The sequence below is a fragment of the Pezoporus wallicus genome, unplaced genomic scaffold, assembly GCF_028554395.1.
Source record: "Pezoporus wallicus isolate ANWC-B61680 ecotype Strahan unplaced genomic scaffold, APGP_CSIRO_Pwel_v1 contig_5485, whole genome shotgun sequence".
Lineage (NCBI taxonomy): Eukaryota > Metazoa > Chordata > Aves > Psittaciformes > Psittacidae > Pezoporus > Pezoporus wallicus.
The window spans coordinates 4614333-4639757 of NW_026641550.1; the positions used below are offsets into that span (position 1 = coordinate 4614333).

Here is a 25425-nt window from a genome sequence, read left to right on the forward strand (position 1 = left end):
GTAAAGCTGAGTCCTGAGGCTCTGAGGAGCTAGGATCAGAGCAGGGCTGGCTCCAGGCATGGCTCTGCTGGGGCTCCCACCATAACCTAGCGACAATCCCCCCCCATCCCAGCTTCCCCAGTGACAGAACATGTCCCAGTACCCTAACTCAACTACCTGAGCAAACCTGTCTCGTAACACTTGTTAATTACTTGCATATTTCAGCTACTAAACAGTTTACCCTCCATACAGTATTTACCTGCCCCACAATGGTATGGCAAGACCTGATTAAAGACCTGAAGTGGTATGAGTCTGCAACCTCTTTTGGGGGAGGAGGGAAACACAGACACTCAACCCACACACCACATTCAGAAAACTGAAGAGGAATGTTCTGCTGCTTCCCTAGTGTCATCCCTCCTCCCTCAAACAATACCCAGGTCCTCAACAAGTAAAAGCCAAGTAAGAACTGTCACGCTGTGTACTTGAAACCGCTGGCAAGGAGGGGCGTTCGCTGCAAGGAGGCTGAAGCAGAGCTTTCTCCGCAGACCTCCCGCCTTCATGAGAGCGCGGGGTGAGGGTGAAGCACCGGACCGCCCTCCTCAGCAACCTGCCTGTCGAGGCCCGCTGCTACCCGAACCGCGTTAATGGCGCTGGACGACACCCCCGACCCCGAAGGCGGCGGTTGAGCGGCCAGCGGCCACCGGGCTCCCCCTAGGGGCGGCGGGGAGCGGGCGGCGGCGGCGCGGGGAGACCGGCCTCAGGGGGGCTGCCTCGGCGCGGCCCGGCAGCTCCCGCGGTGGGGTGCGTGAAGCGCGGCCACCGCTGCACCCGCGGAGTAGCTAATGGTCGTTCCAGGTGCGGGTCCTCAAGGAGGGGATCCGTGCCTCCCGCAGGAGGGTTAGTGCCCACCAGGAAAGCAAGGTGGCAGCCGGGGGCTGGCACTGAGCTCCATCGGCACAGGGGTTCGGGAGTCTCATGGCTGCTCTTTCAAACCAGGCGGTCACTCCCTGATTCAGCGTGTGTTATAGCAGTCATAATAATAATACTAAATTCAGCAGTGATCATTGCATGGCCATCCCCCTTTGAAAGGCAGAAGGCTCTGGAATAACCTTAGCTACCTCAAACCACAGCTACCAACACATGGGGCCCATTAGCTCAAATATGATTTCCCCTGAAAAGCTGGTTAATCCAGTCTTCCTGCAGGCAAATTTAGATCGTCGTGCACTTTGCACGCCTGTGAAGTGCAGGATCGGGGCTCTGCGGCCGTGCTGCCATTGAAGATAATGGACAAAAAAGGCCGACCTTCTGGTGTGTGTACCGTGGTGACTCGTCAAGCGCTGGAAGCATGCCGCAGCTCTCAATCTTCGCCTCAGCCAGTGCAGTGCAAAGGAGACACAAGCCTCTGCAGAAAAAAAAGGGTATCTGCGACCCATTGTTCGTGTGTTTGAGAGCATCAGGAAGCTGCTTACCACAGGAATCAGTCGCAGTTATAAGCATTGGTGGGTGCCGAAAAGCTTGAGGAGTAGGCTTCATCTTAGAATATATCTACATTGTAAATACATAAAGAAGAAAAGATTTGTTGTCTGACAGGCTGCTCGTGAGGTTTTAGGCTGTCATAAGCTGCTGCAGTTTGCTGCGGTCCCACGAATGTGGCACTTCAAAGCATGCCTCAGAGTTTTCTGATAGGTGAATTTCTAGTTACCAGTGAAGCCCTGTCTATTCAGGCCTTGAAGACTGAGCACTAGGTCTGGAATTAGCATGGTGGGGGAAGAGGAAGGGCCCTAAGAGCCAGCGAAAATTACACCCCTTGCTTTTATTCATGCTGTAGAGAGTACTACCACGTCTGCTCTGAATAACGTCTGTGTTGCCTCAGACTTCAAGTCCCATTACAGGTGATTACAATAATCAAGAGATAACAAATTCACGAATCATCCTACCCAAGTCCTTGTATGAAAGAAAGGGCATCATTTCCGACAGACTGGATGTGGAAAAATTAATTTCCTGGCATCCAAACACAAGAACAGCCATGCTGGTTGAGACAAGTCCATCCAGTCCAATAGCCTGTCTCAAACAGCAGCTGATGCCTGGGGAACAGCATAAGAGAGGGGTAAGCACGCAGTGATAGTTCCCTGGCATGCTGTCCCAAACTCCAGCAAGCTGCGGCTCAGGGACTTCCCTGAGACAGATGTGGTATCTTTAAATTTAATAGCCCTTGATGGATTTTTGCTTCCATGAATTTGTGTAATTGCTTTTTGAACTCATATCAATTTTTGACATTGCAGCATCCTGTGACAATTAGTGGCACGCTCCAAAAAAGCAGGGTGTAAAAGAAGAGCCCTTATTTTGTTTGTTTTGAACAGGCCACCTAATAATTTTATCTGATGCTCCTAGCTCTCTTGTTATGAGAGTCAATTACAATCATTCCCTATTTGCCTTCTTGGTGCCATTCATTATTTTGTAGACTTCTTTCACATCCCACTCACATTTTCAGTTTTCAGACAGATACTTCTAATCTATTTTGAAATCCTAATACAATAGCCATCCCACATCCTGGACTTTCCTCTGGCTCCATCATTACTGTTTTTGAGCTAGTGGGCTTGGACGTCAGGATGTAGGCATATCAGATGCATTTATACGAGGACGTAGCAGTGTTTTCGGTTTTGTTCCTTCCATACTAAATCCTAAAATTTTATTTGCCTTTTTGAATGCAGCTGGGGATGGATCTGGCATTTTCGTAAATATATCTAGATTTCATAGCACTTCAAGGATTTAATCTCTCAGATCTAACAGCTAGTCCAGTACCCTTGGCTCTGTATGTAAAGTTGTCTGTTTTGCTCATTATAGTACACATATCTACGCTGAAATTCCTCCTTCATTTTATCACCCGATTACTCAGTATCATGAGATGGTGTTTTTGTCATGTGTCATGTTTTTACTACCATAAATAATACCGTGTCACCCACAAGTTTGCTACCTTGCTGTTCATCCCCTTTCTAGAGTATGAGTCCAGCAGATGGATTTGATACCTACTTAGAATTCTAGCAAAACCAGTGGGGTGCTGGGGAGGGAGGAAGTAGTAGTGGGTACCTTGACTACTTTTTCTCTTTCCATCAGCACAGATTACATCTCACCTAGATTTGGATTGAGCCAGCTGCTCCTCAGGGAGGTCCTGAGAGGCTCTCTTTGACCCTGCAGCATATTTGGAGTGATGCTGGTGAAGGCTGGCTGGCATGAAGGCCAGCTGTTAAGCTGACATAACCAATTTACACTAGCTGAGGATCTGGCCAAAGACATGGAGTCCCAAGTGCTAGTCAGCCCATCACAGCAATGGGGACATCTGACACAGTAGTGCAGTGGCCTCAGCTGGACACTGTGGTGGAGGCAGATGGGATGGACTGAGTGGAGCCTTCAGGGCAATCCTGGTTTGAGGGCAAACCTGTGGAGGCAGCGCCCATCCTTTTGCCCACCTGGTGGTGGTATCATCATACCTTCCACCACACAAGACCTGACAGGTATGCTTATTATTAATAACGAGCGAGGCTTTTGGGGGCAGGCCTCATGCTTTCTCGCTGTTTGCTAGTGCTGAGTGAAGCTGGTCAGAACATGCTGCGAGCGGTACTCATGCAGTCAGAGCTGTCCCCGGTGCATCCCCATTCCAGCATGTCAGCCAAGCATTTAAGACACCTGCTTCTTTTCGTTCCTGTGCTGGCCATGGACTAATAGGGACAAACGGGAAGAGGACCTAGCAGAATGCAGAAAATAATCATCCTGTGCCAAAAGGGAATGTATGATCAAAACTACAATGGGCAGGCAAGCAGTGAGGCAGTGACCCGAGGCAGCGCAATGTGTCAGGAAGAGAGAGCAGCAGCCCAGGGACAGCAACAGCCCAGAGCCTCAATTTGTAATGAATGTGTGGACCACATGCCAAAAAGTCTCTCCCCACCTCCTTGCTCCAGGGAGCTCTCCTAATGTTCTTAGCCGCTTGGACATCATGAGAAAAAGAGCCTGCATGTTTCTAACACACAACCTAAGGCATCTGCTGAAGCAGAGAAGCACTGCCGAACCTGCCTCTAATGCAGAGTGCTCTAAACACCTGTGAGTCAGATGATGGGAAATTCTCCCTGTCCTCACAAGTGCAGATGACTTTGAACCTTCTGGGCATTTTAGCAGTTTACCATCTGCACATATAACCTTTTTTCTGAGCACATGGAAGTCTTGTAGGAGGATGTTAAATCCAGGAACCAAAATAAGGAATCATGTTTACACCTGCTACATCTGTTCAAGAATTTCCAGCCTCTATTGCGCTTTTGACTTTCCCATTCCCCCTCCTCCTCCCTCCTGTTTGGTCAAATGCCACCATGTGAAAAACAATCCTGTATTTTTCCCCTAAGTTTCACAGACTTTCTATCAAATCTTGTGAAAACTTAGCAAATGAAATAAGCTGTGAAATGGTCTAGCTATAGAAGCAAGTGCTGCCTGCAGTATCTCTTGCTTATCCAGGATTGTCTGGATACTGGGATTGATTGTGAAGAAAAATGGGACTAACTACCAGAAATATGGTGATTTTAGTTTTTTTAAACTAGAATAAAAATGAACAGTCAAGCCATTTCTGATACAGATAAAATCTTCCTGCAGGCCAGGTGCAATAAAACAATTTAATAAAAAATAGAATTATAGCACACAAAAAAATCAACACAAAGAACAACATCATCTTTGTTAGCAGATGCCCCAGTCAATAGTAACTGGTTTGTTATAGAAAACACACTAGTATCTGCTGTCAGAGGTGATCTCTTTTGCTGAAAGAATTACCTATATGATTACACCTACCACAGAATCAGAGCCATAGATATGAAACATTTATGAAAAGGAGAAAAGCTGCTTGACTTGTTGGGAGTGATAGCAAAATAGTTTCTGCTGAGCAGAATTCAAAGGAGATTCCTTTTCCTTATTTTTACCAAATTTTATGTTAAGATTGTTGTTGGAAATATTATACAATATTTCTCAGTGAAGCAAGTGCTTTCATTAAAATTATTTCCAGAGTAAATTTTTATAAATTTTATAAACAATCAAATTAGTATGTTGATAAGATGAGGCAAAATAAGCAAGAGATGCAAAAAAAATATTGGATAAATTCAGACATTTTTCTCTGAGTAATCTATTTTTGATAATGGCTTTTCTCTTGGAAGATTTACACTGGCTTTGTGACTACATGAGCTGGATTATTAATAATATGGGCAAGTTGGCAGTACTGGGAAAAATCCTCTGCTCCCCATCATTTCCCAATAAAGCACAGTTAATGGAAGAAAAATGCTTTCATGGGTCAGCAGGTAACTAAAGGAAGTACCATGTAGTGATTGTGGCATTTGGTGTTATGATAGGGCCTCTGTTCCTTTGAATTGCAGCGTGATGGTTATGTGACACATACTTTCTAAACAGCAAGAGAAATTAACAATATTAAGGTCAATATAGGACATATTTGGGAAGGGCTGAGGCAAGTCCTGTGGTCCTAACTCAGGCAAATTCTCACTGACAGGTCTTGGCCAATACAATCTGCAGGTGTCCACTTTCTTTCAGCATTTAGCACAGTATTCAACCAGAAGAAAACAGTTCAGTAATTCATTAGGATATGATCATGCCGGGCTGGTTACTAATTGTTCAAAATACCATTGGAGGCACTCCAGGATGCTGCACAGCACTCCACAGCTGGCAGCCATGGTACACAGGCGGGTATGCCACCCAAATAGAGCTGAATAGCATGGGAGCCGGGGGAGGAAAGCAAAAATTCCTTGCTTCCAAGCCCATGGGAACCTTCCTGTGCTGTGAGCAGGGAGCTGCAGGTGCAGAGGGCTGCAGGCAGGATGAGTGCAATGCGCAACCCCACTGTCTCGTGCCGAAGAGAAATGTTAGTGGCAAAATAATTTTACTCCTGGCTGTCAAGTGGGAACTGCGGGGTTCCTCTCCTAACAATGAAAGGCAGACAACTGTGCATTAACAGCCCTGCCGGTGCACAAAGTGGCCTAGCCTGTTATTAAACTGTACAGCTAAAGCTGTTGTTCTCCACTTAGCTGAAAGTGAGTTACCATATTGCAGGTCCCCCAAGACATTCCCTACCCTTGACATATCCTCTCCCTCACATGAGTGGTAATGACTGGGATCAGATCCCTCAAGCTTCTGCCTGGGCTGCTTTACCTTGCTTTAGAGCAGCTTCTTTGAATAGAGAGAGCTGGTCTTTTGTTCCCCCCTTCTCTCTGCTTCCCCCCAACACACGCCCCAGCCTTTATTCCTGAAATACTTTTGTGGTCGTAAGGATCTTTCTCTGCAACAAATACAGCCAAGATAACTCAGTTGTCCTCTAAAGCAGGTTGCAGGTGGGGTTCCCATGCATAGCATAGGTTGAATTTTAAATGTATGCAAATAAGCATGAGTGTGCTTGACCCCGTAGCACAGAAGCATGAAAGCATGAGGATTTACTCACTGACAGTTTTTTCATGCACTTTTAAGTTCACATTTTCAAATTTGGCTCTGGAACTAAGAGAACTGTAGTAATAACAAGATTTCGACATCCTGGGAAATTTCACAGCCATACTGAGTAAAGACTTGTGCCTAAAAAGCTGTACAAAGAAGATGTAGATGTATTTTGTTACACACACATTCCTGGTTTGTTTTTTTCTAAGGAAAAGATCTGCTTAGTATTAATCTCACTTCCTCAGGATAGACTGGATGGCCTTCACACATAGTGCCGTAACAGATAAAATCAGTCCTTTCCCTCGCAGCCTTTCTCTGTCACTGCTTGGCTTTGCTTGTATTGTGTGTATCTAGTCTTGATCTGTCGCTTTCTCCAAGGCCAGAAAAGTAAACTCATCCTCCTGACTCATAGCTCCAGATGGATTCAAGCTCAAACACGCTGTCCCCCTGGAATTTGGCATATGTAGGTTTATATGCCCTAATCAATCAGGCTGATTTCAGTTAATCCTAATCGTCCTATTAGGGTTCCCAGATAGCAACAACAGCAGCTAGAAATCCCCAAGCAGCCTAATTGACTTCATCTAATTACATTCCTTCTTGAGATTTCCATTAAACTACCCCCTGAATTCATTACAGTGGTTGGCTGTAGGTTTTTAGGACTTCTTCAAAAACATATGGGATGGCTCGGTTCTAGGCAGCCAAAGTAGTTACTATATATATAAGACCTTGCCACCTCCACATAGTAGCTATTTGTCAGTCGTCCTGCTTTAGCATATATCAGATGTGCCGTCTAATCACTGTGGGAGATACCAGTTTTGACTTCTGGCACTTAGGCTCATTTCTGCCATGTGCTGCCTGTGGTTCTTTCCTTGTAGCACTGAATGAACCGCACAAGTCAGAGACTGCCAGCTCCTATTAACCTTTCACATAAAGGATTTATAGATATGTCTCATTATAAGGTAAGGAGCTGACATTCATCTCAAAAGCAGTTTGCCTGGAAAAGAACGCTCTTTTGTCAGTATTTACCTTCCTCTGTGCTCTTTCTGTGGTAGTAAATTGTAAACTGCTCAGCCAGGATGGCATTTGTCATAGTGAGGTTTCTTTAGCTAATTTGATCATTTCTTCCATTAAAGTAATGCTCTGGCTTCCCAAATGTTGCTAAGCTTTCAGTTCCTGACATTTGCAAAATGCAGTAATATAGCCCTTAAACAAGGCATGGCTATCTTTCACCCTTGGAACTTAAAAGGGAGAACTTCTGGGGCAAGGATAAAATTGTTGAGCCCAGGCTGGTTTCTTCTGTACATGCAAATGAGAGCAGCTTCCATGAAACCCGGGAAGGCTGGAAGCACAGGATCCTTTTCATAGGTGATTCCACACACAGTATGCATGCATATCAGTGCTTTGAATGGAGTTCACTTAAGAATGAAAACAAAATACACAGTACACACTGGAAGACAGGCACTTTGACAACTGTCAGGCTGGAAAGTGCTTTATATGTAAGACAAGTCGTTGTGTTCAGTCTGTTTGGAAACTGATGCCACTGCTCGCTTTTATGGACAGTTCCTCTAGGTGGAATGACACCTAGAGTCATTCACACAGAAACTGCCAGACTGATGTCAGTAAGACAGCTGAGTGTTCAGGTTCATTGGAAGGAATACAATACTTTCACTAAAATAAAATCTTTGACCATGCACAGAGGAAGCAGGTCGGAAAGGAACATACTAGTGCCAAATATTTACTCTTGCATCTCTGCTTCACAGAGGGTGTGTTCCCTTTCAAGGCAGAGTCAAGGACAGTCAAGAACTTCTGTGTGAATAACACCTGATTGCTGCAGAAAACAACCGTACTTAAGACAAACAATGTATGTGGTGAGTTTAACTAAGTTTAAGACTTTGTACATCACAAAGTGATAAAGTGATGATGGGGGAAGATTATATTTTACAAAAATATTGATGTTTATACTAGATTAATGGCTGTTTGCCTGTAGAGACAAACGGTGAACCCAGTATCTATCCAAGGTCAGGCTGTGTCCGCATTGCAGACACAATAAGTAACTAGAAAGTTTTGTGCACAAGGATTTGGCCTAAATTGGTATTTCTGAGAGCTGGCTAAGGTTGCTAATTACTTCTCTGAATAACTTTGAACTGACGCTTCCTGAATCATTTTCATTCCAGGGGGATTAGTAAATCTTTTTAGTAAAAGGAACACACAACAAAACTTATAAAATGCAGTTACAAAAACTTCCTATAATAACTGAATGTCAGTTTGGGGCTACTTTTCTTGCTTTTCCTGTTCTCTTTAGGCACTAACATATAAAAGGAAGCTGGGGATGGGAGGAGTGGAAGAAGTAGGAAGGAGGGGGGAGAAAAGGCCAAAAGCAAAGAGAATACAAACTAGGACTGAAGAAACCGTAAGTGCCTTCTCAGAATTGGAGACAACAGTGACTTTATCAGAGATGCAGACAGTACTTTGTAGGCACTGGGAGAATCAAAGGTCTTCCACTCACCAGAAACACTGGCTGAGGCTCTTTGTATTGTTTCAAGCAAACACAGGCAGGCTTTCTACAAGTGCAGTATACAGTTGGATGCAATTTAACCTTATGTAAAACACTTGACTCCTTATATTAAATATTATGCTTTCCAGATTATTTACATGACACAAACAAGGGAGGGTCTCAGTGATTTTGGGGGGTCACTTTTAGACTCTTTGGGAAAGCACACCTTTGCTGTGTGGCTTGGTTTTAAATTTTAAACATTCTGACTTCAGTCCAGAAAAGTCTGAGCTGACATGTTTCTCCTGCTGATATGCAGAAATTCCACATCCTGAACTTCTTCCTTTTCATCAAATGATCAAATGATGTGGTCTAACCCATCTTTTGTCCCTCCTGCTAAAGTACAGAACCACACAGAAGAATGGAAAACATGCAAATAAAAAAAGCTCCTGAAATTGTGAGGAGCAGAAGTGGATTATGCTAACTCAGGTAACACTTCTTTTGAAGCACTTAGACACTGATTTCGTAGAATCATAGAACAGTTAGGGTTGGAAAGGACCTTAAGATCATCTAGTTCCAACCCCCCTGCCATGGGCAGGGACACCTCACACTAAACCGTGTCACCCAAGGCCCTGTCCAGCCTGGCCTTGAAAAATTTGTTCATCCAGTCACAATTTCCACCTCTCTCTGTGGGTGTGGACAGGTGTCTATTTGCCTGTTCTCAGGACGAAATCTCTGAAAATGTTACACAAAGAATCTGCTCAGTAGGGCTGAAAGCTTCTCAGTGTTTGTTTGGGATTTTTAAGAGCATGTTATTTGTAGGCCCCTGGTACTCAGTTGGGCATAGCTTTTGGGGTCCAAAGCCACATTAGGCAGAAGTGCTTAGACGCTGTGGGAAGCCTCCAGATTTCATCATCCATACTATCTCCTGCTGGTACCAGGACAAGTTCTCTACCTGTTTCTGGTTCACCACTCACAGCTGTGCCTACACTCACAAATGCAACATAGCTGCCGACCTGCATGTGGGGAACAGCTGGCTCCCTGGGAAGCCCACGGAAGTCAAGGGGAGGACAACATTAGTGAACGACAGACTACGGGGAGGTCCCCAAAGTGCACTTTTGTTCATCTAGTTAGCCATCAATTTCACCGGCTCAGCGTGTTGGCTGACAGCTCCCTGAGGTTTATGAAAAACAGGAGGGCACACTGATGCTTTCTGTTGCACCAACTGGGACAACCGGAAAATGGTGACATTCCCAATTTCATGGATACAGTACTGTCTTCCTTCCCTTACAAACAAAAGGGCTGCATTTTTTTTTCTCACAGTAATGCTGAGCATGTCACAATCTAAGGAGGCTAGAGATAGGAAATGGCTTATTCTGGGGGAGAAGCCAGTGCTTTCTAGGAGAGGAGTGGGAAGCTGGGATGCCTTATATATCTGACAGTGGGTGCTCAGTGTGATTTTGAGATCCAGGGTAGTTCTGCTGAGGAGGCCAGCTCTGGGGGTGGGCATATCCTCAGTGCTCTCAGACCAGCTGACCAAAATCCTTTGGTGTGAAAATTAATCCTTAGCATTTCTTTTCCTTCAGTGGGACTGTCTGTGCACAAATGCCCTGTGTGAGGGATAAAGGTGGACCCTACAATATCTCTTCCTTTGCCTGTCATATATTTTCTTTACTGAGACAAGCAAGATGAAAGAAAACATCTCCTGTTCCTGCAACGTGAGCTCAGGCAAAGTTGATCTCACTGTGAGAAAGCATTAGCTTCTTAATTTGTGCTATTGAAACTGTCTGTGGACTTCCATTTGGTTGGGAAAGGAACTCCAAAGTAAAACAACTGCCACGCAGGGGAGGCTGCAGATGGCTCAGTAGTAACACACATACTGTACACCTGCACATGTTTGGCACAGAAGGGTTTGAGTGCAGATTTGTGAGCTAGCCAAGGGAAGACAGATTTATTTTTTTGAGGAGGCGGGAAGATCAGATCACCTCCAGGTGCTACCCTGATAAACAGAGAGAATAACTCACCAGTCCTCTACAGTTCTTCTCTGATCAACTTTATCCTTGAGATAGGAATTAGAGGGACAGATATGTTATCTGGGAAGTTGTCCAGATTAATTTACAAGGAAGTTAGATACTCAGCATAGGCCTGCTGTAAATAGGTTATTGGGGGTTGGTTTCTTCTCCCCCCTTTTTTTTTGAGGGAGGAGCGTGTTTGTTGTTTGTAACAGTATCATAGGCAGTTGGGACACCAGACACAGCTCAAGCTCCCCAGTTCTTTCGTAACTGCAGATTTTGGGACCTGGATGTAGTTTATTAATAGGCAAACCTCTCTTCATTTTGCTTTTTAGGTCTGCTCTGCAAAATGAAATTCAAAGAGATTTTGTAAAATAACCAAACACTCAACCCCCCTTTATTTCATTCAGAAAAAGTCCTCCTCCAAAAGTCTGTGTTAGGGAGGAAGCTCTGAGGGTATTTTGCACTAGCTCCAGGAGGCTGAGTTCAGCTTGCAGTACAGAGAACAGCAGCAGGTGTCCTGCAGCTCCTACCCAGAGCCCAGCAGTCAGCAGCAGAAAATGGGAGGTCAGCAAGAACAGCGTGAAATGCTCATCCATATTTCTTCTTGCCATGTACCTCTCAGCTACCATGCAGCCCACAGTCCTAGCTGGCTGTACTTTTTAAGGCAGGTATAGCCCAGCTTACTTAGGTTGGACATATCACCGTGGGGGGCATCACAGTCCCTGAGCTACCTTGCTTGGAGCAAGTACTGCTACACGGCACTGAGCTGTTCCACCTGGGTGTGCCCTTCCTTAAAACCTTCTGGAGTTTCTGCCCTGTAAAACAGAAAGGTCTTGAGAGAGGTGCATGCAGAAGGAGAAAGATAAGAAATGCTCATCATTGCTCCTGTTGTTTCAACTAAAGCCCACAGGCAACATGTCTGGGGGTGGAGCAAAGCCCTTTCTTTACAAGGTGGTCATAGCAGTTCAATGTTGTTTTTAAAACCAGTGATTAAACTAGTGTAAAGCACTGTGTGGTTGCTGTCACTTCAATTTAGCATTGGCTGGTATGGATGACAGCTTGCATCGATTCTTGTCTGTCTAATCTAAATTGATACAAGCCTGATTTCAAATGAACTAAGCCTGTCTGAAGAGTGTTATGCACTTTTTTAAGCTCATGAATTTAAAAGAAAACCTTTGACCAAAAGGCTGCAGGTTTTTCACAAAGACAAAACTCACAGCTCAATACTGATTTTGACAGTTCTCTCATTAACCTTCACTGCAGACAGCTGAGGAAAGTTATTTAGGGAGCGAATGGTCAATACTTTGCCTAAGTAAATATATAACACAGACAACCTAGAAAGAGATACTTATTTTGCGTGACAGCAAGAAGAATGAGAAATGATAAGCCAGAGAATTCATCTAGAATACTTTCTTCGTTCTAAGTAAGCTTCTCTATAGACAAAATGAACACCAAAGTAAGCCTAATGCTACATGAAAAGGCAAAGACATTACTTCTGTCCTCTTTTTTGGACTGTTCTTAAACTCTTCAGAGCACCCAGTTCTTTCTCCTTTCAGCTGAGCAGGACAGACTGCTGATCTCACCCAGCACTGTCACATATCTGGGGCTGAAGGAACCATGCAGTGTTGAACCATATGAACAGAACTAAAGGAGAAAAGGACAGAGGAAGCAAACAGGAAATGCAAACACAGAGGACCAGAAGAGTGAGACTGCAGAGAAAGACTTCTCAAGGGTTTGATTGGCAGCTGGTGTGCTTGGACAACTAGGACAAAAAGCTGTGGTGTACACACAGTTCATGTTGTATGCAGTGCTTGTCTGCCAGTGTTCAGGCAGTGCCTGACACAGGCCTCTCTGAGCGTAAGCAGTTGTGTGTGCACTCCTTCCACATTTTGGGACAGCTGGAAGCAAGTGCCTCCAGCCCAGAAGCAGTGTAGCCAAGTCAGCTTGGGTTCAGCACTATGCTATTCATCCAGCTTGATAGAGGAGACAGATTACTCCAAGCCTAGCTCTCCACCGCACCTTGCTGTGATGACTATGCAGACGTACAGGGCAATATCCTCTATGGGATGCAACACATGCAATTGCAGGCACTGGCTCTCAGCAAAATATTTCACCTGCTTCATCTCCTCCTGAAAAGCAGGAGGACTGCTACATGCATGCGCCTGTGCAGAAGGGAGAGCCAGCCAATTCAAATTCACATGGGTATGCTTTTTAAAGAAAAGTAACAAAGTTCACTTCTCTTCACAATTATTTTTAATATTTTTCTTTCCAAGTGCTCATCGCATGTGTTGGCTTAAGATCACATAATGCAAAACTTTCAAATTGTTCGTAGCGCTCAGGCTTCCATGGACCTTTATCAAGCACAGCCAGGTAAAATCCAACAACAAGCAGGAAAGAAATGTCAGAAAACATATAATGTTTGCATACCTTAAAATTCCATTGGGGAGAGGGAAAAATAACAAGTGCAAACAGCAGACCTTCCTGTTCACCGTAGCTGTGTTCCAGCAGACTGGTAGTTCTCACAGCTTCAAGAAGGCTATGTTAACCTGACACAGAAAATGGCTACAATTTCCAGGTGCCAAACTACAACCGTCCTTGCGGTTTGACAACCAGAAGCACAGTGCTTAGTTAAAACAGACAACTTTGCTCCAGCCTGGCAGAAGTGATAAAATACATAGTGAAACTTCGGAGTGAGCTACTCTCTCTCTCCTACTCCCCTTTTTTGCTATATTTTTCCTCTGGTGGGTTGAGGTACCCAGTTGGAAATCCCAAAATAGAGGAAATCCAGGCAGAAGAGCCTATCCAGAAGCCTGCTGTTTCACTCGATCAGCAAAGCTTTGCCTCTGGGCTGAGATGTAAAAGTTCTTGGGGTTTTGCACTCCTCCCCCGCAAAGCTTGGCCTGGTTTGTAGTTTTGGAATAAATATGGAAAAAAGAGCCTGTCCCTTTAATGCAGAGGAAGTGAGAAGGGCAAAACTGTTCCCAAGAAGTCAGTAAAAGTGGTAATGCCTATTAATGATTGCAGCAGAGTGTTTTTCAGTTGCCCTATTAAAGGAGCTCTTTGTCCTAATAAATACCAACGAAAAAGCTTGCTCTCAGAGCACCTTCCCTGTACTTTATTTATAATGAGCCTTCTAATGAGTACATAGTGTTTATGCTTCCTTGAGAGACTCATCACTCCCTCTCTCAGTCTGTTATTTAACATACAGTACTCCATGAAGGTGTCCCACTTCATCCCCAAAGCCTCCCCAACCCCTCCCACACACAAACGTTCGTGTAACTGTTTCAAGGGCATATGCAACTGTGAAGGAAAAGTGAGCACTGGAAAAGAAGCAGACATCCCAAATGTTACGCCCTGCACAGCAGGAAGAGGAGCAGGCAACCCAAATTGTCAGTATGGCAGCGTAGGCCCACCAAGGACAGCTCTAAAGCAGTTCCTACATGTCTTCAATCAGGAGTGTTCTTTCATTGGTACTTAAACAGGTCATAACCTGTCTGTAACATTGGTAAAATACCTGGTAAACCACAGTAATTTGATTGTGTCAGCTGGGTGTCCTAGCCCTTAGTAGCTACTACTGACAACAAGACCTAAGAGTGCTCAGCCACTGAGATTCATAGGTGTCCTCCGCTGGTAACAACATGATAAAGCAAACCTGTTCCTCTTTGATGCGTAGTTTTAGGGGGATTGTTGAAACAAAGAGTTCACTTGTCAAGCAGCATTTTTGCCAAAGCTCCTCATGGCTGCAATTTGCCATGGCACATTCTGTATCTGGCTGTGTGATTCTATATGTGTGTGACATGAGTTGAATTAGTAACTCTGTGAGGCTTTACGTGGTTTTCTCTTGCCATTCGAAGTCATGCCTTGAGACTGGGGGATCCTACATGAGACAGCCCTAATGTGATCTTGTGAAAGAACAGAAGTAATTTATGTTACCAGGGTGCCTGAGAAAAAAAGGGAGACTATTACAGGGTTGTTCCATTGCCTCAGGCCAGGAGATACACTCTGAAGACTCTCTTTTATTCTGTGTTTTTCTTTTAAGCTTTGAAGCTAAGAATAAAAGGGTTTCCCATCCTTAAGCATATCAGTTACCTATCCTCTTTCTAAGCCTCTGCAATGCCTGTTTCCACAGGAAACCAAAATTAGGCAGAAGAAGATTACATAAGGAGATTTGGTATCAGTGTTTGACATTGACTTTTTTATTTGCTGCCCATCATAAACAGAACCCCATAAGCATAAAATAATAACAGCAGTAGTCTTTGTGGTATCTAGCACATTGGCATTTAGAAAGTCAAAGTTGTGTTTGGGATTGAGGAATTAATGGAAATAAAAGGGCTCTTTGATCTGGAAGCATAAAAGAAAGATGCTCCTCAAAGAATACTTTTCAGTGCTTCATGCAAGCAAGCAGACTGATGATTCACTTCATCTTGTTTGGAGGGTGCTTCATTACGTAGCTGAGCCCCAGTGGCAAGGGACGATGGACTCCTGGTCCTCTCACACCTCATCTTGGGCTTTGAAAACTGCACTGACCAGGAGAAAGATAGTGAAAGATAGTTCCTAGATCAAACTGGGGTGTCCCATGTAGCAAAGGCTTGAACCTTTTGTTCTCCTGGAAATGAAGCAGCACTGGGAGCACTGAAGCAGCACTGCTTCTGGGAAAGATTTGAGCACAGGCTTGAACCCTTCAGAAAGTGTACAGCCAATTTCTAAACAAGCCAGAACTTGCACACTCTGTTCACATTCAGCTTCAGATGTGACACAACTCAATAATCTATCCTGGAGATGACAAAAAACATCTGATCCTTGTCTGGACCATTTTTCCAAGCAAGCAGAAGAGAAAATGCTCTGAGGAACAGATGATACCTTGCTGAGAAAATAAAAATATGTCTATGAAGCATCTGTACTCCCAGTGTCTGTTCACCCACTCTATCTCTTCAACTTTTCTTTGGATGAAGAAGAAACAAAACACCAGAGAGCTCACCTGCAGAGAAGGGAAGATAACTACATTTCTGCCTTTCTTATCAGAGAATGGGACAGTATGCCCAAATTTTTGTGAAGGACATCCAGAGGATTCAGCAAGGTGTGAGGGAGCAATCACAACTATAAACCTCAAAACACAGCCACCGTCAGAGCTCCAGTGGATTTTTCAAACTTAAACTGTGCGCCTGCTTTTAATAGCTGGCAATTATTGCTGACTCAGAGACCATAAGGATGAAATTAGAAATAAGATACACCTTCAGCCTTGATCTGGGACCTTTCTTTCTCATTTTTTGAGAGTTGTGATGCCCAGAGAGGTTTGGATTATACCCACTGCTGTATGAAATGATGACTCCAGGACAGCACTTGAGGCGCTTCAGTCCCCTTCCCTTAGGAAGCCAAGTGTGGTGAACAAGGCCCTGTGCGCTTTGAGAGATCCCAAACTGTTTTACTTAATGATATCATAGACAGGCGGATATTACAGTGTGCAAATAAGTACACTTAAAGCAAAGTGTGTTTCCTATTCACTTTACAGTCAGGCATATCTAAGGGTCTAAGCCTTGTCATTAGGTTTGGCCACTTTCTAGTATACATTGCACAACAAGGAGTTGTGCATTACCTTCAGAGCCCACTAAAAATCCACAAGCCCATTTCTGTAATAGAAGACACTAAGAATTTCAACAGAAGTAAAAATGTGCTCTAAACCAGTGGCAGGACAGCACTTGAGCATAATACATGTACAGAAAATGTGTATATTTAATGTATGTATATATCTACTGATTTATTTAACCATAAATCATATAAATCAGTTATAAGACTTTCCTCAAGAACATGGCTAATGTTTTGGTTGGTCATTATAAACATCATTTGATCTTAGGCGTGTGCATACACACATGTATGTTTTTGTGTGTAATGACACATTCTGAATCATTGAAACGATGGGCAAGTCTTCTACCTCCCAGCGTTTCCCCACAGCATGTTATCTCACAGTTTCATGAAACTTGCCAAGTCCTTCGATACTTGTATACTACTTATTCTTTCATTGCAAATACATCACTTACAACTAATGATTAGTTCGTATGAGTGAAGACTGTAACCAGTACCTAGCTCCCAGAATAGCAAGAAAAATTACTTTTGTGGGCTGTTTTAATCTGATGACATTTACAGTCTCTGCCCAGGAAGATCTGAATTATTAGTAAGGCTAAATGCATGAAAGAAGGGAGCTTGGATTATCTTCACTGAGCAGATCATGTGTTCACAACAGCAGAAGGGTGCTGCTTTCTTACAGCAGCTTTACCAAATGTCCAGTGAATCTTGTACACAGTAAATAAAGTTCTTGCTTTTAAAGATGGTGCTGGGAGGAGTTTATTCTCTCTGGCAATTGAACATCAACTGTTCCAACTTATCAAAAGAGAAAAGCTGTTTTAATTGCTGTATTACCCAGAAGAAAAGCATTCATTTTAGTATCCATTTTTATCTACAGTGTTCTTCAGGCCAAGATAAACCTTTTTCCATCTAACTGCTACCAGAGGTTGTTTTTTTTCTAACAATTAATTTCCATCTGTTTCATCACCTAAGCAAGCACTCAGTAGTCTATTTTTTTTTTAAGGCATGGGTTTTGGCAATGCCTTTCATCTTGTCTGGGTTTTGTATGAAACAATACTTTCTGTAGTTCCTCTGGAAAGAGGAGAAGGTAGTGGGAAACGGGTGGAAAGGACACATCGCCAATTTGATTTTGCTCTGTTGATTAGAAGCACTAGAAGTAACTATTCCAACTCTGTCTCACTGTTTGTTTCTGCTGTTAGGGTGCTTGAGTGATAAGGAAGAGTTCTTTTCTCCTCCTCCTCCTCCTATCTGGCTGAAAGGGTTATATTTAAATAATGGTTCCCTTAGTCCTGTCTGTTCTGCAAGTTGATGCTAAAGTGGTTGCTTCTTTATTGTTAAAGTAGATAATAATTTTTAAATGCAGAGCTTTCACAGCAGGCAGCTGAATGGCTGGACAGATGGCTGGGTTGTTATTTGGGAGTCCCTGAGCTAGCAACTCCTTAGTCATCAAGGTTCTCCAATTATTGTCATCTCCCACTTACATGTGTCTCCATTGATTCATATCAATATCACAAAGGGCCATTTTTTTGGATTTAACCCTAAGAAACAACGATGGCAGAAATGTGCGGAAATAGCAATTTATGATAGCCGGAAGTGGCCCCTATCATTGGAACTAAGATTAGCTATTGCTTTTGTTGTTGTAGGTTCAGCAGTTCACAGTAAATGGCATTCAGCATTGATGACAAAAAAAAAAAAAAAATCAGATATTTTAACAGCAAGGCATTAGTACAGACTTCTAAAAACAAGACTGTCAGGGAACAACTTCTTAATCTCATTTGAATTCAAATGCAGCTTTACACGTGTTGGTTACATATGGTTTTTCACATTAAGATGTAAAGTTTATACAAATAGAAGGTGTGAATGGTTCCCCTGAGTGCTGATGACAAATATTCCAGTATCAACACTTAGCTGTTAAGCTTACCTTAAAACTTGTTGGAGTGGTAAGCTTCTGGTAATTTCTCTGCCAGCATTAGACAGGAAACAGTGGAGCTTCTGTGTACTTCTCACAGATACTAACTGGAGCTCAGACCATGTATGAACTATCCTTCTCCTGCTGTTCCAGCTGGCTGATAATTCATGATTAAAGATCCACAACATGCGAAGTCAGAGCCCAGAATCATTGAAGGAAGTTGAATAAAAAAAGGCCTTGGAAGTCATGTGAGTAGACAGCAACAGTCTTAATTCAAAGGAACCATTAAAGTCAATTAATCCTTCTTGACTGGGACTATAGCTGCAGATTATTTTTTTTTTAATATATAGTCTGTCAGGAAGATTTCCAACAAGACTCCAATAAAAGAAATTGCAAAAGAAGAGAAAAGAAGAAAATAAAATAATAACATCCCTACTTTTAAAGGTCTCCTAGATATCTTGATATTTCACTAATGGGTGTAGCAGAGATACTAGAATGCCCAGTTTCCACAGATGATAACTTTATCTGGCATAGTCATCACAGTGATCTCAGACCAGACAAGGAGAATAAACAATTGAGCTAATAAGGCTTTTCCTTCTGCAATTTCTTTAACTCCTGGTGATCTGTAACACTTCTGTGGAAATGATGGAGACTTTTTAGTAATGGAAACCTAAGTCAGTTTTGTTAGTGAAAACCTGGGGGATTTTAGCCAGAATCACAAGAACACAAATTAATTCTCTGTATCAGATTTCATTACAGGAAAGCTTATGGAATTTTTCACAGTGGAATCTGAAGGAATGAGTCTGAGCAAATGTTTAATATCAAAATGTCAGTAGAAGAGGTTTTAAAATACATCATAACAATTAATAGTAAACCCCTACATTCATGTGGTGTTACCCAAAAGTTCCGAAGAAAATAAAATATTGAAAACTGGTCTCCATCTCAGACATACAGAAAGTGGCAGAAGTGATACCACTATTTGAAAAATGGTTCTGGAACAGAGGTGGTCCAGAAAACTAGACACAATTTCTTTGGTTTCCAGACCAGATATACTACTTGCAACTAAGAACATAATATATTTACACATGGATAAATTCAATATAATGGCACAGTCAACAAAGCTTTTGAGGAAGGAAGTCACACCACCAAAATCTATGAATGTTGACAGAGGATAAACAGATGGAAAAGGGTGACCACACTGGTACAGTTTACTTGCATATCCAAAAGTTTCTTATGAAGTCTTATAGCAAAAGATGAGATTTTCATGTGGGGTGGTAAATTGGTATAAGGTAGGAAGCAAAGGAATATAGGACATGAAGGTGCATAGGACTTGCTGAGGTGCATCTGTGGATCCCCAGGGAACTAGAAGATGAAGTTGCTAAGCCACTATCCATCATATTTGAGAAGTGGTGGCAGTCCAGTAAAGTTCCCACTGACTGGGGGAAAAAAAAATGCTAGGAGGATTAGCCAGGTTAATAACTGGTTAAAAGGGTGATGTCATAGTCAGGGGTTTGGGTGCCTTGAACACGGGACCCAAGTTTGTAGGCTAGGTCTATGGGGGGCTGGTGGAGCTGGTCTAAGGGGAAGAACAGTTTTGGTAGGAGGCTTGCCAAACTGGTCAAGGAGGCTTTAAACTAGATGTGTTGGGGGAGGGGGGCATCATTCCATCCCAACACACCCAGTCAGTTGCCAGAACCTATAATAAATGCTTGGAACAATGTAGATATATTCCAGCCGCTCCAGCCAATGAGCCGGCTTCATTTGGAGCTCGGCTCAGATGCCTCTATACAAATGCCCGTAGCATGGGGAACAAACAAGAGGAATTAGAGATGTGTGCACATCTACGGGGGTATGATATAATAGGCATCACAGAAACATGGTGGGATGGCTCCTATGACTGGAGTGTTGGAATGGAAGGTTACAGGCTCTTTAGGAAAGGCAGGCCTGGCAGGCAGGGAGGGGGAGTTGCTCTTTATGTTAGGGATAGGCTGGAGAGTATGGAACTGTCTGGGGACAGGTGAGCAGTCAACAGAGTTTGTGGGTCAGGGTTAAAGGGAATATAGCTATGGGAGACATTACTGTGGGGATCTGTTACAGACTGCCTGATCAAGAGGAACCTGCGGATGAAGCACTCGCATAGACAGATAGGAAAAGCCTCACGCTCACAGGCCCTTGTTCTCATGGGTGACTTCAACCTCCCTGACATTTGTTGGAAGGACGGTACGGCCTGGCACAAGCAATCCGGGGTTCCTCAGTTGTGTGGAAGACAACTTCCTTCTGCAAGTAATAGAGGAGCCAACAAGGAGAGGTGCCATGCTTGACCTCATGCTGGGAGGGGCTCGTTGGAAATGTGACGCTCCAGGGCAGCCTTGGATGCAGCAATCATGAGATGGTCGAATTTGAGATCCTCAGGACAGTGAGAAGAGCGTGCAGCAAGCTCACTGCCCTGGATTTCAAAAGAGCAGACTTTGGCCTCCTCAGGAACCTGCTTAGTAAGGTTCCATAGGATATAGCCCTAGAGGGCAGGGGCGCCCAAGACTCTTGATTGATATTCAGCTCTGACCGCACCACCCAAGTCTTGGAAGGCAGACACAGGGACTGTGAGAATGAAGACCTTGGGCCCGCTGTAGGAGAGGATCTGGTTTGAGACCATCTTAAAAACCTGAACGTGCACAAGTCCATGGGACCTGATGAAATCCATCCGCGGGTCCTGAAGGAGCTGGCAAATGAAGTTGCTAAGCCACTGTCCATCATATTTGAGAAATCATGACAGTCAGGTGAAGTTCCCGATGACTGGAAAAAGGGAAATATAACCCCCATTTTCAAGAAGGGGAAAATGGATGACCTGGGGAATTACAGACCAGTCAGTCTCACCTCTGTGCCTGGCAAAATCTTGGAGCAGATTCTCCTGGAAGGCATGCTAAGGCACATGAAAATCAACAAGGTGCTTGGTGACAGCCAGCATGGCTTCACTAAGGGGAAATCCTGCCTGACCAATTTGGTGGCCTTCTATGGTGGGGCTTCAGAACTGATGGACAGGGGTAGAGCAGTTGATGTCATCTACCTGGACTTGTGCAAAGTATTCGACACTGTCCCACGTGACATCCTTGTCTCTAAATTGGAGAGGCATCAATTTGAAGGGTGGACCACTCGGTGGATAAAGAACTGGCTGGATGGCCGCACACAAAGAGTTGTGGTCAATGGCTCAATGTCCGGCTGGAGACCAGAAACAAGTTGTATTTAACATCTTCGTTGCTGACATGGACAGTGGGATTGAGTGCGCCCTCAGCAAATTTGCTGGTGACACCAAGCTGTGTAGTTCCGTTGATAACGCTGGAGGGAAGGAATCCAGAGGGACCTTGACACACTTGTGAGGTGGGCTGATGCCAGCCTCATGAAGTTTAACCATGCCAAGTGCAAGGTCCTACACCTGGGTCGGAGCAATCCCAGGCACAGCTACAGGTTGGGCAGAGAAGAGATTCAGAGCAGCCCTGTGGAGAAGGACTTGGGGGTGCTGGTCGATGAGAAAATGAACATGAGCCGGCTTCAGTGTGCGCTTGCAGCCCAGAAAGCCAACCGTATCCTGGGCTGCATTAAAAGGAGCGTGACCAGCAGGTCGAAGGAGGTGATCCTGCCCCTCTGCTCTGCTCTCGTGAGACCTCACCTGGAGTATTGTGTGCAGTTCTGGTGTCCTCAACATAAGAAGGACATGGAACTGTTGGAACAAGTCTAGAGGAGGCCAGGAGGATGATCAGGGGACTGGAGCACCTCCCGTATGAAGACAGGCTGAGAAAGTTGGGGCTGTTCAGCCTGGAGAAGAGAAGGCTGCGTGGAGACTTCATAGCAGCCTTCCAGTATCTGAAGGGGGGCCTATAGGGATGCTGGGGAGGGACTCTTCATTAGGGACTGTAGTGATAGGACAAGGGGTAATGGGTTCAAACTTAAACAGGGGAAGTTTAGATTGGTTATAAGGAAGAAATTCTTTCCTGTTAGGGTGGTGAGGCACTGGAATGGGTTGCCCAAGGAAGTTGTGAATGCTCCATCCCTGGTGGTGTTCAAGGCCAGGCTGGACAGAGCCTTGGGTGACATGGTTTAGTGTGAGGTGTCCCTGCCCATGGCAGGGGATTGGAACTAGATGATCTTCAGGTCCTTTCCAACCATAGCTATTCTGTGATTCTATGACTGGAAAAAGGGAAACACAACCCCCATTTTTAAAAAGGGAAAAAAGGAAGACCCAGGGAACTATAGGCCAGGCAGTCTCACCTTGCTGCCTATGAAGACCATGGAGCAGATTCTCCTGGAAATTAAGCTAAGACACATGGAAAATAAGATGATTGGTGACAGCCAACATGGCTTCACTAAGGGCAAATCATGCCTGACAAATTTGGTGGCCTTCCACAACGGAGTTACACCATTGGTGGATAAGGAGTGTGACCAGCAGGTCAAAGGAGGTGTTCCTGCCCCTCCACTCTGTTCTTGTGAGACCCCACCTGTAATACTGCGTCCAGCTCTGGGGCCCCCAACACAAGAAGGATGTGGGCCTGTTAGAGTGAATCCAGAGGAAGTCCACAAATATGATGAGAGGGGTGGAGAACCTCTTCTATGGAGACAGGCTAACAATTGGGCTTGTTCAGCCTGGAGAAGAGAAGGCGCCAGGGAGACCTTAGAGCAGCCTTCCAATACTTAAAAAAAAGTCTCCAGCCTACAAGAAATCTGGAGAGGGACTTTTTACAAGGGCATGTAGGGACAGAACAAGGGAGAATGACTTTAAACTGACAGGAGATTTATATGAAATACAAGGAGTAAGTTCTTTACTGGGAGGTGGTGAGACACTAGAACAGGCTATCCAGAGAAGTTGTGGATGCTCCACCCTTGGAAGTGTTCAAGGCCAAGTTGGATGGGGCTTTGATCAACCTGGTCTAGTGGGAGGTGTCCCTGCTCATGGCAGGAGGGCTGGAACTAGGTGATGTTTAAGGTCCTTTCCAACACAAACCATTCTGTGATTCTATGACCAATTTTCACAGTGGAGGAAAGTTTAGTGGAATAACACAGTGATGTGTACTGGGATTATATAAATAAAATAAGATGAAAAACTGGGTAAATAATGAAGTATGCTGATGATACTCAATAATTCAAGATAACAAAAATGCAATTTGTCTGCAAAGAATTCAGAAATATCTCATGATATTGAGCAACTGGATAATACCAGGGCAAAGTAAATTTAATTCTGACACTTGTGAAATATCATTGCTGTGGTTTAAGCCCAGGACAATCATGCATTAATAAAATAACATCTATGTGTGTTCACATATACACAGTGTTATAGCTGAGTTCTTGGTGTTATGTGGACAAGGCTCTGAAAATATCAATTCAGTGGCTGTCATCTGCCAAAGCAGTGTCTAAAGTGTTAGGAATCAGTAGGAAAGAAATCAAGGGTAAAAAAGAAAACATCATTGTGCCATTGTATAAATGTTTTGTGTTGCTCCAACCACCACAAAGAGGAATTAGTAGATTGAGGTGAAGTGCAGAGCAGGTAACTGGGATAACTGAGGTTTAAATAAAGCTTCCATACAGGAAAAATAAGGTCGCATCTACTTTAGAAAGTAATTAGGTGCTGAAGGCTGAACTGACAGATCAAAGCAATTGATGCTGAGAGCTCTACAACTGAAGGGAAATCATTTCAGGCTAGATTTAGTTCAGTCACCTGGGCTGAATGTCCTTACTACACATGGGGTCCAAAGCTGACTGTGGAACCAGTCATTGATTTAGACCCTTCTGTTTCTGGTAGGACTTGTAACATGTTTACAGCAACCCTGAAGCACAGGTTTTAGTTTGGTACAGCCAGAAGCAACCAAGAAATGAATAGTAAATGAAAGTAATTGCTTCAGACCTCACATTGAATAAAAATGCCAATGTAGATAAGGAGTAGTTGGCTTTTGTTCATTTATTTGTGGGGTTTTTTTATCAGTCATAGGATTTTCTTGTTCAAGGCAGAAGAAAGGTGATTGGAAAGGGCTATAATAGAGGTCTGTAAAATCAAAGAGTACTTGGGAAGGACAAACAAGGAATAATGATTCACTCTTTTTTCTAACATCAGAAGTAAAGATACCAAATGAAATTAGCAGGCAACAGACTTAAAGGAAAAGGAAGTACTTTTTCACACACTGCATAATGAAATTGTGGAACACATTACACAGGATGCTTGCAAGGCCAAAACCATAAATGAGTTCAAAAAGAAATTATACAAATTAATGGAAGAAAGGTCTGTGATGAAACCTGATAATGTAGATGCAATTTACAGAAGAAGTGACAGATTTTCTGAAGCTAGAACCACAGTTTACACTCCTTATTCTTTCTCCACTATCAGACACAGTCAGAGGCATGATGTTGCACTAGATCTTTGTTTTGGCCTCATATTATTCTCAGGGAACTATATCTCAAAGTTGCTGCTAGAGTGGAAAACCCAGTATTCAAAGTTCAGGCACAAAAATGTCATCAGATTACCCCTCACACGTTTGTGGTCTTAACAGCAATTCAGCTGTCCTTTTTGGTGCCTTCTGATGGTGATCTCTGATTATCACTGATGTGTGAAACAACTATTGCATGCATGTTCACAGTGGCTAACACCTTGGCTGGAACACCCTTCAGATGCCTTCAGTTCAGTTGCACTTTCTGAACCTGAGGAACAGTGTCTGAGAAGAGTAAAAACACTGAAAAAGTATTAGCAAAGACTTTGGATGTTCAATAACAAGTATTGAAAAACACTTGCTATTCAATACTTGCAATTCAGTAGCAAGCGTGGCCTAAAAAGCATCCATAAAATGGAACAAATGGTGCTGAGCTCCCCATATCTGCGCTATATGTGCTTGTCTGGGGATTAATTTAAACTAGCTTTAGTCTGATCCCAAGGATATGAATACTACTCACAATCGGATCACACTAAAAGCATTGCTGGAGCACATACTGCAGTTGAGTTTCATCCAAAA

General features: G+C 43.7%; 2 long non-coding RNA genes across 7 annotated transcripts; one reads left to right on the forward strand and one right to left on the reverse strand.

Moving 5' to 3' along the window:
• Positions 1-751: 751 nt before the first annotated feature.
• On the forward strand, positions 752-24364 carry LOC130607359 (uncharacterized). 6 transcript variants are annotated; one of them, XR_008974237.1, is made up of 5 exons: positions 752-834; positions 1183-1478; positions 8205-8312; positions 18593-18687; positions 24228-24364. It is a non-coding gene; the product is annotated as an uncharacterized LOC130607359 (long non-coding RNA). The 6 variants fall into 6 exon arrangements; XR_008974234.1 differs by having other exon boundaries at positions 1183-1397; positions 8207-8312; XR_008974235.1 differs by having other exon boundaries at positions 1183-1397; positions 8207-8305.
• On the reverse strand, positions 15608-18781 carry LOC130607360 (uncharacterized). Its single transcript, XR_008974240.1, has 3 exons — positions 18560-18781; positions 18452-18529; positions 15608-15814 (listed from the first exon to the last, which is right to left on the reverse strand). It is a non-coding gene; the product is annotated as an uncharacterized LOC130607360 (long non-coding RNA).
• Positions 24365-25425: the final 1061 nt, after the last annotated feature.